The sequence below is a fragment of the Panthera leo genome, chromosome B2, assembly GCF_018350215.1.
Source record: "Panthera leo isolate Ple1 chromosome B2, P.leo_Ple1_pat1.1, whole genome shotgun sequence".
NCBI lineage: Eukaryota > Metazoa > Chordata > Mammalia > Carnivora > Felidae > Panthera > Panthera leo.
The window spans coordinates 139,975,610-139,992,726 of NC_056683.1; the positions used below are offsets into that span (position 1 = coordinate 139,975,610).

At 40.0% G+C, this 17,117-nt stretch overlaps 1 long non-coding RNA gene across 5 annotated transcripts in view; it reads right to left on the minus strand.

The window, feature by feature from the left end:
• Window positions 1-2,130: 2,130 nt before the first annotated feature.
• The window catches only part of LOC122220522, a 112,322-nt gene continuing 97,335 nt past the window's right edge, over window positions 2,131-17,117 (minus strand). For 2 of the 5 annotated variants that reach the window (XR_006202912.1, XR_006202914.1), the window contains 2 exons: window positions 3,952-3,986; window positions 2,131-2,334 (listed from right to left, as the gene is read on the minus strand). This is a non-coding gene — a long non-coding RNA (uncharacterized LOC122220522). Of the gene's footprint in view, window positions 2,335-3,951; window positions 3,987-6,866; window positions 6,985-17,117 lie in introns of all 5 variants that reach the window. The other 3 variants (XR_006202915.1, XR_006202916.1, XR_006202917.1) reach the window with 3 other exon arrangements.

Consider the following 17,117-nt stretch of genomic DNA (forward strand, 5'->3'; position numbering starts at 1 on the left):
GAAAAAGGGTCAGACTTATTGCTTGAGGTAATAAGGCCAAAGCTGTAAGGGGTAAAAAGACTACAGGTTTACACCTGTAGTTTTATTTTTCACGATGCTTTAACCTTCCGGCCAAATCTTCAAAGACGAGAACCAGCATTCTAACATAAAAACACAGGTTCAAATTCAGTACCCCGCCCAAACGATCTACATTCAGCCTAATTTTCTGCTACTAAGAAAGGGCAAAAAGAAAGAGGAGGTGGAGAAAAACTGTCACAGAAGGATTGTCACAAGTCTAGATGTCCCCAGCAGAAGTAAGGTCACATCGCAGAGAACGCTGAGTTCACAGAGGGGAAATTGAGGAAAACACAAGGAAATGACATGTGGATTTCATTTAATTCCCGATTCAAACTTTAAAAAAGGAAAGAAAAAAAAAATCAGGGAAACAAGTGTAGTACTGGGCATTAGATGATACCCATTATGGTTAATTTTTTAATTTTGTTAGTAACATGAGAGAAAATGGCCATTGTTTCTTTTTTGTTTAAGTTCATTTATTTTGAGAGAGAGACTGAATGTGTGGGAGGGGCAGAGAGAGAGGGAGAGAGAGGCAATCCCAAGCAGGCTCTGCACTGTCAGGGCCGAGCCCTACATGGGTCTCAAACTCAAGGAACTGTGAGATCGTGACCTGAGCCAAAACCAGGAGTCAGACCTTCAACCAACTGAGCCATCCAGGTGCCCCGAAAATGGCCATGTTTTTAAGAGCTGCATATTCACGTATGTATGGGTGAGATGAGAACTGGCTGGGATTTATTTTAAAACACTTAAGCAAAAATGAAAAGAAGTGAATGGAGGAAACAAGAAAGGGAAACTCTGGACAACTGAATCTGAGTCAAGGGCATATGAGGATTCATTATTACTGTTCTCATTATTAAGACATTCGTGTATGTTTGAAAATCTTCACAATGAATACTTAATGGAGTTCCCCTTACTCAAAAAGGTTGCAGATCCATAAACCAGGGGTCTAAGAGTTTTCTGGGCGTTTATCTGGCGGAGGGAGAAAGAGACAGCTCACTAACTAAGCTCCACTTAAAGAGCCCTGAGGTCTCGGGCATTAGGGTAAAGATGATCGATGATCTTTGGGCAAGAAGACTACCCCTCTCAGGAAGCGTGTTGACTGATTATGACTTCTCTCTCCCTAGAGTCTGAACTCAATGTTTTTATTAACCTAGTGACACATAAAGGAAAAAAAAAAAAAGTTGGGCAAGCCCATTAATTATGGCTAACTGTAGCACAAAGCTCAATGCGGAAGTGGATAAGACAGGCTGTAGGGGTGGAGACGGGTGGTATTTCATAAATGCACCAAAGTGCGGGAGGTGCCATATTAGAAGGAACAGTGGGATGCAGAGGGGTGCCGTCTACCTGCAGGATCAGGAGGGGTTTCCTAAAGTGACTTTTAAGATGACGCTTCAGCATCTCCCTGTCCTCACTGCTGCACCTGTTCACTATTTGTAGCGTATGTCGGTCATCGACAAGTACTTATTGAATGTTATTGAGCTCTCTTGCCACTGTCCTCAAAGATGGCCAGTAGCTCAACTTAGGTGCAAGATGAAATCCAAGTTCTTCAGCCAGTCATTCGGGGCCCATCACGGCCACACCCCTCCTCTGCAGTGTGTCCGGCCTCACCTCCTCCCAAGCCGTCCCAGTAAGCCCCATCTCTCCAAACCTCCTCCAACCCTGATCACTCAACATATCCAGGATGCACCTGTGCCTGGCCCTAAAGAAGGAGGAAAAGAGATGAATGTAGGTGCCTGAGAGAGGGGCAGGGGGGGTACTATCATCAGCCACAGGCAGGGGTGGGGGTCATCAAGAGGGAGATCAACAGCCTCTGCTACTGACCCTAACCAATAAGTAGGGAAATCTGTCAATCGTTAGGAAAAATATTGGGTCTCTGCATCCAAATAAAATCTTCAATAATGGCCCTGCGACGACCCTACTTGGAGAAGGGCTTTCCACACCATCTCTTAAAACAAAATTTTTGTTTAACATTTATTTATTTTTTGAGAGACAGAGAATGAGCAGGAGAGGGGCACAGAGAGAGGGAGTCACAGATTCCAAAGCAGGCTCCAGGCTCTGAGCAGTCAGCACGGAGCCCAACACAGGGCTTGAACTCATGAACCGTTTTGTTGTTGTTGTCGTCGTCGTCGTTGTTGTTGTTTTCCCACAGCCTCGCTTAAATGAGGAGTTTCTAAGTAATCACATAGAGGTGAGTTTATGTCCTTCATGTCCCAAATACCGTCTTGGTTTGCATTCCTCCAGAAACGAATGTCAATGTATGGGTTTGAGTACAAGGTGGTGCTTCAGGAGATAAGCGTGGACGTATAGGCGAAGGAGGTACGGGACACAGGGGAGGAAATAAGCCAATAAGAGCGTGTTGTGACGCAAGGTACAACAGCGGGCCATTGGACTTAATCCCACTGGAGAGCTCAGACACAGTCCATGGAGCCCATGCTGAGAGGGAACCCGCCCCCCAGGGGGCAGGAGCCCAGACACTCCTCCGCCACGTCTAGTCAGTCACTGACTGAGAACTTAGGGGAGGGGAGAGTCACGCCTGCCCCGCTCCCCATGCATGGCCTCATAGCTCTGGCAGACAATGAGCTGCAAGTGTGGGAGAGGGAAGCGGGGCTCCCACGCCTAGAAATTGTAAGTGCTGCAAGGATATGAGCAGTTTCCTGATGCACGTGCCCAGGTTTAGACACACACCCCCATATACAAGTCTGTGAAGTCACGTTCGTAAAAATCCCAAAGATGGGAAAAAGCGCCACAATGAGTTAACCAGGGTGTTTGATGAAGTTCATCTTCGCAAATCATCTTTGTGTAGCAGGAGTCATCAAACTAAAGACTGCAAGCCAGCCAAAGCTGGCCTGTTTCCATAAATAAAGTTTTATCCGAACACGGTCACGTATGTTCGCTTACCATTGCTGCCTGTGTGCTATGTCGGAGTAGAGTGGTTGTCACAGAAACCAAGTGGCCTGCAAAGCCAAAAACATTTACTGTCTGGCCCTTCATGGGAAACACTTTTGTTTCCCTGTTAGCCTTTTTTCTCTGAACCATCACGTAGGACGTCCAGAAGCAACCTCACTTCCCCTGAATAGTCCTTTTACCCCTAAAGAAATGGCTTCCAAATTTGTGTGTCTGTCATTCCATATCCATTCTCCAATATGTCTCTCACTACACTGCACTGTCCATATTCACCTTTGTATCTAGCTCAACACCGCCACCAGAACCGAGTTTTATTCACATTTAGATGCCTAACATCTAGATATTCAACAAATGCATATTTAAATAAAATGAATTCATTTGGGGGATTTGAGCTCCCTGGTCATCGATCTAGTCCGGGTTGGGTTCCAGAAAATGCAGACAACTTGCTCAAGATCACATACATGGCCAGCATCAGACCCAGGTAGGTCCTCTTGTTCCCCAGTCTAGGGTTGTCTGTTATATATGGACACGATCAGGCCGCATTACTGCCCTTGAGACACACGTGCTCCCTTTAACACATGGCATTTTCCGAGAAGCAACTCAAGGTGATGACTTTATACCTTCTCTGCTTGACCTGGATTACTATACCTAGCGGTCGCCTGGTCCGCACAAGCCTCACAGCGTCCGTGACCATGATCTACATCTCTGAAAACCGTCCTCCATCTACTAACCATTGTTCCCAAGATCAAACCTCGAAAGTCTCTCACGAGGCTCCGTGACCCGTTATCTTTCAAAACCACCTTAGGTGTCAGTAATAGATCTTTCACCTTCTGAAGAGGTAAATCAAAGCTTTGGACATAACCAGCAAAAAAATGGCTTTTCATTGTTTCTGCCTATTATAACCACAAGTGTTCAGATGGCACCTTTCAGAGCTGCTGAAACAGTAAACAATAACAGAACATCTTTACTGCCTGATAACGAGAAGCGACTTACCTTCATCAAAATAAATCTCAGCAGATTTCAACACCCTTGGAAAAAGCCGGAGGAAAAAAGAAAAAGAAAAACGTTAGTGAAATGATATTTTATTTATATCTTTTATTTATGTCCTGCTTTTTAAAAATAGGCATCACACACCCTAAATACAGGCAAAAGCTGCATCAAACAAGTTAAGGAAATTTGTTACCTGCTTAGCGATTTTTTTTTAATGTAATTCAGAAAAAGTTAAGCCAAGCTACAGATGAAAGCCTTTGCCGCAAACTGCCTATCAGCCCTAGTCCATCTGAGGCCTGCCTGCAGAACCAAAGGAGGAATTTGTTTTTTTTTTAATATTCATGTCAACATAAATTTAAGAGCTATTTTTCTCTCTTCAGGAAAGATAAGGCTTAATTTTTAGGATTTCCAAAAATAACTGCCTCTCCCCTCTTCATGTCAGAATCCTGCCTCGAAATCCTATCTTTTTTAAGATGGCCAAGATCTATGTCAAATCTCTTAAAGGCAATGCTTTGCATTCGATAGATATTTAAAGACGCTTTTAGACTTGTTTCATATGTTTAAACAACAATTCACGGTAGGACACAATGAGGGGGAACCACAGTTGGAAAAGTGATCTAGCTCGATGTGAAGGTAGAGGTGAAGTCCATCGTGGGCCACACCAGCATATCTCCACTTTGCAGACGAGGAGGACATAGCCCTGAAATGTTCAGTGCCTTTCCCCAGATCGCAATGAGCACAGAAAAATGAAAAAGTGTAGACCTTCTACCTTCAGGTATGAGTCCTTTCTTTGGCCTGAGGCTGACATCTGTGCCCAATGGTGCTAACTTCTCTTAATTATACTCTTCGTGCATTTCATAAATTTTAATTCAAATGAAAAGAGTGAGAACAGACAGGTAAACTAGTCACGTCAAGCAGCGTAAGGTTATCGCAAAAGTTACAAGACGACGTGGCCGACTGTGACCGACACCCGTAGGCAAGTCTTCTGTTCTGTGGCAGGTTTGCTACACTTCTTCAGGCTCTTGGTCCAGATTTGGCAAGAGAATAATCGGGAGAGGACTGCATCAAGTTTGAGAGGTTAACATTATCAAGTTCAGACTCCCGTCCAACGTGATTGCTTACTTCTGCCCCGGCCCCCCACCCCCCCCTCACGGCGCACGGGATCTGCGATCATTTGAGGACCCACCCATGATGCTGATTAACCTGAAACACAATGTTTACAGGAAAAATTATAATCTCAAAGTGCACTTAAAATCATTCAATCTAGTGCCACTCTCTGGACAATGGGTAAGCTAATATTTCAAGATAAGTGTATGGAGAAATTTATCTATCCTAGGAGAAAAAAAAAAAGTACAATATCCCCGTGGGAATTTTTGTCTCTCCCTATATATCTGTCTTTGGAAAAAGATTTTTATCTGTAGGATTGAAAACAAGAAAAGATACCCAGGCATTAATAAGGATAGGCAGAATCCAGTGTTATTCACTTAGCTACAAATAGTAGCCCCTGAGAAAATGATCCACTCAAATAATAATCTCTTAAAATGATATTTGACTATTATATACCCGATGTGATTTGTGTTGAATTTAATTATCTAAATTTAAAATACAAGAGACATCTAAAGCCATTATTTCATTTGGAGTTGAATGAAGTAAGTCATTTGGAAGTACAGTTTAATTTTTTAAAGTCATAGCATAACTAAGGGAGATGTCTCAGTCTATTTCTACTCTGGAAACACACAAGAGCAGCCTGCGACGCTTAATTGTAAAGTGCGATCTTCTAAAGGAGCAAAATTAAGTAGTCGGATGTATTTGCTACATTAAGGCAAAACGAAAACTACTATGATTAGAGCAGTTTGAGAAAAATGGATGTAAAATACTTTCCGTTTAAATTATAGCAACGGCTACAATTAAAAGAGCACTTTGCTACTTGCTGGATGGCAGGAAGATTGTTTTCTTATGCAGTTTGGCGTTTGGGTTTTTTCTGTTGTTGTTGTTGTTGTTTTTTTTTTTCATGCAGCCCTGCTCCGGCCCATCTCCAGGCTTCCTGAATGGCTCTCCTGAGAAGCAGGGGCCTCTGCAGAGCTCCCTGAAAAGGCCACAGGAAAAAAAGAGGCTCAGAAAATCTAATCATGGCCAAAAAGGAACCAGACACAGGAATGAAAGCGTCAATCAAATTCAGTTCACAGAGGGGTGGCCTCAGCTGCTGTCTGTGATCAGTCGCAAATGGCTGGCCTCCTGAAGGTGGAGAAAGCTTAACAGGCTGTTGCTGAGAAAGGCGACTGTCTTTTTTAAAAGCTCTTATTAGTTCTAAAAATAGGGACAATATTTATTGTGTATTGCAACATATGGGTAGAAGACCATCAAAGACTGAACTGCATAGACCAAAACCCAAACCCATTCCGCACCCCAGTGACGGGGGGCTGTGTTCTCACGGACGTTTCCATCAATTTCCACACATACGACAGGAGATCACACCAGGCCTACTCTTCCTTTTTTTTTTTTTTTTTTTTTTAATGTTTATTTTCTTTTTGAGAGAGAGTGACAGAGCATGAGTGGGGGAGGAGCAGAGAGAAAGGGAGACACAGAATCCGAAACAGGATCCGGGCTCCGAGCTGTCAGCACAGAGCCCGACACGGGGCCTGAACCCACAAACTGCAAGATCGTGACCTGAGCCGAAGTCGGACGCTGAACCGCCTGAGCCGCCCAGGTGCCCTGCACACCAGCTTGTGCAGCCTTACCTTTCCCCCACTCCGTGTGAAGTCCAGAAGTGTATAGAAAAGTGGAGAGGGACTTTTACTTGGTGCTAAGAGCCGGTCTCTACCATGTTTCCCAAGTTTCTCTGATAATATAAATTACCTGAGCAATTATTTAAAACACAGACAAGCAGATTCTCTCCTCTGAAGAGGCTGACGTTTTACCTCATGAGTGGGGCCTTTCGATCCATATTTTTGCCCAGAGCTTCGGTTATCTCCTATAATTGGGTGGTTCGGCAAGCTGTGTTCTGTGCGGTCGGGCAAAATCAGGATTCACCTCATCCTAAAGAATAGAAGGGAGGGGTGTGGACGGAGATAACTTGGAAGGAACACGCAAAGAAATAGGCGAGCCCTAAGAGATATCCTGCCTCACTTTTTATTTCTGTGTAGACCAGGAGAGAAGGGGGGACCATTACTCTACTTTTTTTTAGATTTCTTACGAGCTCTCTGATTTGTCATTTTATACTATACCTAACTCTCTCCCTGTAGTTATCAGCAAGACAACAGCTTTTATTTATTATTTTTTTAAAGAGAGAGTGTGTGAGCACAAGTAGGGGGGAGAAAGAGAGAGAGAGAGAGAGAGAGAGAGAGAGAATCTTAAGCAGACTCCACACTCAGCACAGAGCCTGATGTGGGGATCACGACCTGAGCCAAAATTGAGTCTGATGCTCATCCGACTGAGCCACCCAAGCGCCCCTGCCAACAGCTTTATATACTCAAGAAAGGGGAGTCTGAATGATTAAGAGTAGTAGACGGCGTATCCTCTTTTGTGGAGGACCCAGAATAAAGAGGTACCTGCGTTCTGAGGTCAGCGGAGAGAGAGGAAGTACAGGTGAGGGGCCCAAATGCAATTCTGGGAATTTGTGCCCTGACAGAAATTCCAGAAAGTTCTTGCAACTGGAGTGCCTTGGAGAGGAAAATAGTGATGGAACCTGTTCTCACTGCTCTTCATTTTGACGTAAAAGTGATGCGAAGCCCCAGGAATCTCCCAGCCACCCTCACTGTCCTGGGGCCTCTCCTGAGACGAGCAGAGAGCACGCTTCCCGACCACATTTTGTGAGCCGACTGTGCTTCTGGAGGACCTGACCGTCTCCACCGTGGAAGATGCCAAGCATCTATGTTTCCTACAATCTAAATATCGCCCACTTGCCAGATGTTTCACCTAAACTTATACATGAAGGTCTCTCTTTCCCTTGTTATTGATGTAGGTGGCTGCACACACCCCCTTTCAAGCCTGAGGGCCTAGGATATAACTCATTTTACGATAAAAAGTAATATCTGTTCATTTCAGCAGTTGCTGCTGCAAGGATATATTTCCAACACATTTGTGGTGAATGATCGCACTATATGACAGAGTCAAATTGATATGTGAAGTTCCCAGAATAGTGAGCAATTAATACAGAATGTACTACAAATCACTGGGGCTCGGGCTCAAGATGGAGTGCTGTTTCCATACCCCTAGAAATGAATCTGTATGCCAGATGCGCTAAGGGAAATGCACCAATGGTCCCGGGCTGGATCACTTAGCCATGTACAACCGAGTAATGTTAGTAATGGCACCCAGAACACGGCAGTGAAGCACTGGAGAGGCAGACAAAATCCAGAGTTCGGGCACCTTTTCCCCCATGAAGGGCAGTGTTTGAGGAACCTGCTGGAATCCCACGGACTGCCCCAGACCCCAAGTTGTAAGAGGGCTCACCTTCAGAGAAAGGACTTGGTGCTTTTATTAAAGTCCCACGGGATGGTTCACTTAACAGTCACCTGTCTCGTGTTTTTAAATCTGTAAATAGGTCACCTTTTAAATAGAGTTCACTATTTATCTAGAAACGCCGCTTCCTTCAGCATCTATTCTGTCTACGCCACTGCCCAAGCCTAGCAGGATTAGACACACAGCTAAAGGAAAGTGGCATCATTTTATATTAAGTAATGATTGCTTAAAATGATTATTTGGAAGTTAATCAGTACTGGCTTATGACCTCAGTTCACATAATAGTGATTTAATACATATCCTGAAGGAAAAAATACTCACTTCTCAAGAGTTTAACCTACTCCCACGACATAACTCATACCTTTAAATAATCCGGTTAGATACTTGTGGTTAACTGTAATGAATAATCAAGTAACTATCTCCTCTCAATGACAAGACATAATTATTATGAATTCCAACACTGAAAAATAAAATGTAATAGACTAAAGATGCACATATATACCACATAGTATTTGCAGTTATACTGGTCATATAAATTATCATTTTTAAAGTAATGGTTTTTCTATATATGAAATGAATTTATTAGAGGATATGAAATATGTTAAAATTGAAAAAACAGTTACAAAAGATATCAATATGATCTTAATCATATTGCTTTTTTCTATGTTTTCCATCCTTAAGAAAAATCACCATCATTTTGACATGTCTGTTTAATCATTTCACCTTAAATAGAATACAATAATGAAAAAATTATACAGTATACTTTCAATTCACATTAACATTATTGAAAAGAATATTACATGCCACTTAAGTGTTAATAGATTTTCAGCTACATTTGTTCTTTATAATTACAAAGTAATATGTGCTCATTGAAGAAATGTTAGGAGAGAAAAACAGAAAATAACAAAGAAGAAAAAAACAATCTCCCATAATCCTCACCCAGAGGTAACTGTTACTAATATTTTAGATCCCAGGCGACCCGTGAATTTGGAGAGGAAAAAAAATACATTTATGTACCCTTACTGAAATTTTGCACTTCCTTTAACCATCAATGTAGACGGCAAACCACAGTAGCATTAGAAGATAGGGAATCTTAATAAAAACAGAGAGTGGGGGGCAAAAAAAGAATTGGAATTTCTAAAACTGAAAAATACAATATCTGAAATTAAAAATTCACTGGATAGCCTTAATAGCAAATTGGACACTGAAGAAGAAAAGATCAATGAACCTGAAACTAGGCCAAATAGAAATTATAAGTCAAGTAATATTAGCAATGCCTGTGATCTTATCATCAATAAGAATCCCATCACAGTTATTGCAGATGTCTTAATATTTATACTCAACAATAGTTTGAGATTACACTATTAGGCCCATCACTAAATCACATGTGAAATAAGATCTGTCTATAGATACATGACATACAACATAGCCGGCCCACTGTTAGTCAACTCTGCACCTTGTGGTGGTTTAGCCACCAAGAAGGGAACTAGCAGGTTTTCATAATTGGAATTAAACTCAAATAGCTTTGATGATAGACTTCCAGTTTGGGCCGTGATAGAGGAATGAGTATCAGACTTACTCAGCCACTGTAAACAGCCACTAAACTTCACAAATTGTATGAAGCAAATAATTTCAAACATTGGCACTACAAATCACAAGGCTGTGATCCATGAAAAAAGGGAAGTACAAGAGATCAACTTCACATCTACCCCAGTTTTCTGCCTGGAAGCACTTGACAAAGTGCAGCACATGAAAGTAAAACCAAAACAGAGATTGGTGGTCTCACTGGAAAAAGGAAACAGATATCTGCTTGGGGTTACTGCGGCCGCCAGAATTTGCAGGTCAGGAGAAGGCGAAAAGTGAAGGATTCCCAGAAATCTGCATGGGGTCACTGTGAGTCTTCAAACAAAACGATGCAGTGCGTGCTCACTGAAAGACTTCAGAAAGCCTAGCATATGGGGAGGTCCAACCAAGATTCTGGAGGTTTTATCATGGTATGACATGGGACATTGACCGAGCAAAGTGGAGATCCCAAGATGGACACCCTGGGCATTCACTTATGAAAGTTCACACTTTAAGAGCGCTTCTGCTCTGTATTAAACTAAGCCTCTTAACTCACTGCTTGACAGAACAAAAGCTAATATTCCTTATAAGTAAAGGACATAATCCACACTATCGATAGGTTAGCATATACAATGCCCAGCAGATAATCAAAAAGCACTAGATATATGGAAATGCAAGAAAATGTGATTCATAATCCTTGGTAGAAAAAAACATTGATATAAACAGTCTCAGAGATGACATAGCTATTAGAATTATCAGATAAAAATTGTAAAACAGGTTTGTAAATATGTTGAGATATTTAAAAGAAAATATGAACAAATGACTCCATGGATAAGGGATCTAAACTGAGAAAGGGAAAATATTTGAAACAATTAAATGGAATTTCCAGAACTAAAAAATAAAAGATCTGAAGTCAAATATTCATTGCATGGAATTAAAAGCAGATTTGACATTGCAGAATATATTGGTGAACTTGAAGACAAATATGGAACCAAGGAAACTGAAGCACAGAGAGAAAATAGACTAAATGAAAATGGACAGACCCTTATAGTATGTGGAATAATATCAAAAAATCTAACATATATGTAATTTGAACTTAAAACAATGAAGGAAAAATTGAGATACAAAAAATTAAGAAAATATGGCAGAATTTTTTCCATTTTTTTTTCCAAATTTCAAATGTACAGAACCAAAAAAAATCAGTGAAACCCAATAACCCATACAAAAATTCCACACAAAGATACATAATATTCAAAGTGCTGGAAACCAAAAATAAGAGAAAATCACAAATGCAGACAAACCAAAAAGAAAAAAAAAAAAAAAAAGACACCTTCTATACAAAAGAACAACAAAAAAAATGAATGCAGTCTCATCAGACATGCAAAGCAGGAAGACAATACGATGGCATCTTTAAAGTGGTAAAGGGAAAAAAGTTATTAAACTAGAATTCTACATTCAGCATAAATGTTCTTCAAAAATGAAAGTGAAATAAAGACCTTATGAGCTAAACAAAACCTGAAAGAATTAGTTAACAGGAGACCTTCATAATGGGATTAAAGGAATTTCTTCAGGCTACAGGAAAATTGTATAAGACAGAAACAGGTTCACCTGATGGAAGGAAGAATGCCAGAAATTGTAAATACATGGTTAAATATAAAAGACTCTTTATTGTCTCTTAATTCCTTTAAATGAAAATTTCCTGTTTAAAGAAAAAATAATAACAAAGTTATTGGCATACCACATGCCTCTGGGAGGCATACCACACAGAAAAGTAAAATGTGTGGGAACAGTATCACAAAGGATTGGAGGGTATAAAACTATATGGTTGTTAAGTTCTTACCTAACACATAATGACACACAAAGTGATTAAATATTAATGCAAGCTAGACTATGATAAATAAAAGATGTGTATTATAATCCCTTCAGCAAATACTAATAGATAGAACAAAGTCATTGTGATAGGTGAAATAACAGCTCCCAAAAGATGTACAGACCCTAATCCCCAGAACCTGTGAATACGTAATCTCTCATGGAAAAGGTGACTTAGCAGATAACGATTAAATTAAAGATGTGGAGATCAGGAAATTATCGCGTTTTATCTAGGTGGACCTAATGCAATCCCAAAGGTCCTTATAAGTGAAAGAGGGCCAGAAAATGAGATGTGGTAATGGAAGCAGAGGTCAGAGTGACATAATAGCTGGTTTTGTAGATGGAAAGGAGCAATGATCCACAGAATATGGGCAGCCTCGAAAAGCCGGAAAATGCAAGAATGTGGGTTCTCCCCTCAAGTCTACAGAAGAAATGTAGCCATCTTAATTTTAGACTTTTGACTTCTAAAACTATACAATAATAAATTTACATTGTTTTAGGACACTACATCTATTGTAATTTGCTATATCAGCAATAGGAAATTAAAACAGTAATTAAGCTGAAAAGCGAATAGAAGAGATAAAATGGGATATGAAAAATATTAACTTTCAAAGGGCAAGAAAGAGCAAAAATGGAACAAAAAATAAATGGAGAAAACAAATATCAATAACTTTCAAAGGATTCAAATCATACAAAGTATGTTCTCTAACCACAAAGCAATTCATCTTAAATCAGTTTTAAAAAGTGAGAAGTCCCTCAAGTGTTTGGACTTAGTGCGATATATTTCTAAGCAACCAATGAGTCAAAGAAGAAATCACAAGGGAATTAGAAAACATTTCATATTGAACATTAACGTAAATCTAACATATTGAATCATATGAGATACAGCTAAAGCAGTGCTTAGAGGAAAAACTATAGCTTTAGATGCTTATATGATAAAAGAAGAAAGGTTTAAAATTAGTGATTTAGATTTTCACCTTAAGAATCCAGAAAGCAATGAGGAATTTAAACCCAAGGTAAATAGGATAAAATCATAAAGATCAGAGCACAAATAAATAAAATGAGAAACAGTAGAAAAACTAACAAAATCAAAAGGTTTTTTCTTTAAGAATATTAGTAAGGGGCACCTGGGTCGTTTAGTCAGTTAAGCAACTGACCCTTGCTTTCGGCTCAGGGCATGATCTCCCAGTTTGTGAGTTTGAGCCCCGCCTCAAGCTCCATGCTGACAGTGTGGAACCTGCTTGGGATTCTCTCTCTCTCCCAGTCTGTCTCTCTGCCCCTCCCCTGCTCATGCGCTCTCCCTCTCTTTCTCAAAATAAGTAAATAAATAGTAAAAATAAAAATATTAGTAACATTGATTTATCCCTAGTGTGACTGACAATAAAGAGAGAAAGAAAAAACACAATTGACAGCTTCTAATAAAGTTCAACGTAAATTTACCCTGTGACCTAGAAATTCAACTCCTAGATATTTACTTAAGCAAAATTAAAATGTATTTCCACAAAAAGACATATATAAGGCTGATAATAGCAGCATTATTCATAAGAATAGCCAAGAACTGGAAATAACCCAAAAAGTCCATCAACAGGAGAATGGATAAACAACACGTGTATAAAGAAATACTACTTGGCAATACATAAGAATGTATATCATCTATCAGCTGATAGACAAAATAGTATAGACAGAGCTCAAAAACAAGAAGCAAAATAAACCAGATATAAAACAGTACATACAACATGACTCCATTTGTATAAACTACAAAAATAGACAAAAAGTAAGCTTTTTGTCCACCCAATAAGGGGTTAATGTCCAAAGTATGCAAGAAACTCTTGCAACTCAATAGCTATATAGATAGATGATAGATAGATATAGATATGGATATAGATATAGATATAGATATAGATATAGATATAGATATAGATATAGATATAGATAGATATAGATCTCACAGTTAAAAAATGGACCAAGGACCTGAATAGACATTTTTTCCAAAGAAGATAGAAATGGCCATTAGGCACATGAAAAGATGCTCAACATCACAAAGCATCAGGGAAATGCAAATCAAAACCACAATGAGATAGCACCCCATAGCTGTTAAAATGAAAAACATAAAAGTTAACAAGTCTTGTCGAGGATATAGAGAAAAGGGAACCCTTTTATACTGCTGGTAGGAATGTGAATCGGTATAGCTATTATAGAAAACAGTATGGAGTTTCCTCAAAAAATTAATAATAGAACAATATCACTTGTAAGTATATAACCAAAGGAAATGAAGTCATTTCCCAAAGAGATATCTGTATCTCTGTGTTTACTGCACCATTATTTAAAACCACTTACATATAGAAACAACTCAAGTGTCTATCCACGGAAAGAAAATCTGACATTTATATTTGTGATATATATACAAGGAAATACTGCTATTTGCAACAACAGGGGTGAACTTGGAGGGCATTATGCTAAGTGACATAAGCCAAACAGAGAAAAATAAACACAGGATGGTATCATTTATATGGGGAATCTAAAAAAAAATTTTTTTAAGTTGAATTCGTAGAAGCAGAGTAGAACAGTAGTTGCCAGGGCCTAGGAAAGTGAGGGGTGGGGGGGAAGGGGAGACGTCAGTCAAAGAGTACAAACTTCCAATTTTAAGTGAATAAGTTCTGAGCATCTAATGTACAGTATGTTAATTACAGCTAATAATACTGTATTGTATACTTGAAATTTGCTAAGAGACTAGACCTTGAGAGTTCTTACACACACACACACACACACAAGTACGTAAGATGATAGATATATTAACTGACTTGATTATTGTATTCATTTCACTATGTATATGCATATCAATTCGCCACATCGTACACTTTAAACATGTTACAATTTTGTCAATTATACCTCAGTAAGGCTGGAAACTGGGGGAAGAAGCTATGGCAATACTCCAGGTTTGCACACATCTGCTTCTCCTCGATTGTAAACTGTTAGCAGGCAGGGATCATGTTTAGCTCACCTTAATACCCTTTAGTGGGTATGAATCAAAATGAGTTGACTATCCTAGAAGGATCTAGAAGCATCTATCAGTCTAGGATGGTCAGACAATAGTGAGGGATGATCCTACGATATAATGGGGGAAAACACACACTTGGAAGCATGACAGACCCTGGGTCGAATCTTCACTGCTTTCTACCAGGTTGCCGACCCTTTCTGAGATTCAGTTGCCTTGTTTGTGAAAGGATTGGTGACGCACCTAAGTCACACGACTGTCGCTGGATTAATGAAGTGCCAGCACAGTGCTTGATCATGGTGTCCAGTACACGAGAGGGTCTAATAAACCCTTTCAGATATCAGTTTCCTCATGTTTTGGCTAAGATGGTTTCTGAGGTCCCCCTTAGTCTTGAGTCCTTGAGTCTAAAAATGTTCAGTCAACAAACATCTTCACTTCTATGCTAAAGACTGAAGATATAAAAGGAACAAAACATATTTTCTGACTCTCAAGGAAATTATGGTCCCATGGAAAGGGGAAAATAGTAAACGCCGGCAGAGAAGTGGATAAAAGGTGGCAATAAGAAACAATAAAGACAATGAGAGATGTGCTGTTCCACACAGCACAGGACTCTTCCAGTCCTGTTTTATGGATTAACTAGAACACACCTATGACACAGCCAGTGGAAGGGCAAGACTGGGTCCAGTCCTAACTTCTGGCTCTAATGGGTCCTGAGATCTAATGTGACTCAACGGCTCACGCATCGCCTTGACATTCACCGCAACGTACCACACTTGGTTACGCCTGCTGCGGTAACCCAAGTCTGTAGAAGCCAGTTATTGGCCAAAAAGATCTGCACAGTTTTGCATGGATAGAGGTGCTGCAAACAGTACTTCCGACATGCATTTACACACAAAAGAAGCAGAGAAAAGGTCATTATGGGAAAGATTAATGTTGATTTTCCTGGCTTTGCTTGGGTTTAAAAATCGGAAGCTTAACTCTTCATTAACACAGGTGATTAAGCTGATCGCACCGTTATAACCAGTAATCGGTCAGATGGCTTGATGAGACTAATTTATTGTCATTATTCTGACATGTATTTCTTACACACAGCACCAAAAAAAGGAGAGCTTGTGTTTGTAAGTCCACAGTCCCTCATTAGAAATTCATCAGAAACTCCCTCGTCAGAGACTCAAAACCAGTGTCAGATGGTTTTGAGATTCAGAAATCTTGGGACTTGAGAAGGGTAATTTGGTACATATACCTTTCAGTATGTGACAGTCCTAGCAGGATCTGGGAAGGCATTCTGTAATCAAACGGCAAGACGCATGGATTGTCGCATTAAGCAGGATAAATAAAGATGATGAAGGGCCTTATGTCCACTCTGGCCAGGTTTTGCTGCCCAATGAGTTCAGGTCAGCTCGGATTTTGCAGCCTGCAACAAAACACTTTGGGTTTTCAGAGCTTTTAGGATTTTAGAATTATGAATAAGGAATTATGGACTGTATTAATTTTTGTAGAGAACAATGGGCTAACTCTTATCTAAAACTTCCATTGATATAACTAGGTTATACACATGATCCATAGCCAGAATGATGATCAGAACTCTTTTTCACTGAAAGCTATGGGCACTTGCAGAAAAGGGAAGAAGGGTATCCGTATCATTACTTGCGCTCATGCCCACAGCAGACAAAACTAATTAGCCACTGCTTTTTCTGAGTCTGGAGCAGGGGTTTGGCAAATTGTGGCCGGTGGGCCATTTCCAGCTACTATTCATTTTTGTAAATAAAGTTTTATTGGAACACACCCACACCCTTTGGTTTACCTATTACTTTTATGCTACAACAGCAAAGTTGAATAAGTGCAACAGAGACTCCATGGTTCTAAAAGTCGAAAATATTTACCATACGATTATTTGTAAAAACAATTTCCTGGCTCCTGGTAGCCTCGTGATCCTTACCCCAGGGCCCTAGTTAACTTCCTACCAACAGATTAGAGGGGACAGTTAAGATGAAACCTGTCTCCCTCCCTGTCAGAGTGGGTCAAAATTATTCATAGCAGCCTCCATCACTATATGATGTGCGATTTCCCTTTTTAAAGGGATGCAATGATTCCAACTGTTTTAAGATTCACTGGGAAAATTCATTAATGCCAATAATTATACTGTATACGTCTGTGGCATGATATATCTAAATATCTCAAGTCTCCATAGCCACAAACAGAATTGTTGCCATTTTAAACAGGATGAGAAATATAAGACAAGAAAGCTTCGTTTTCATCAGAAACGAACAGCACAAGATCC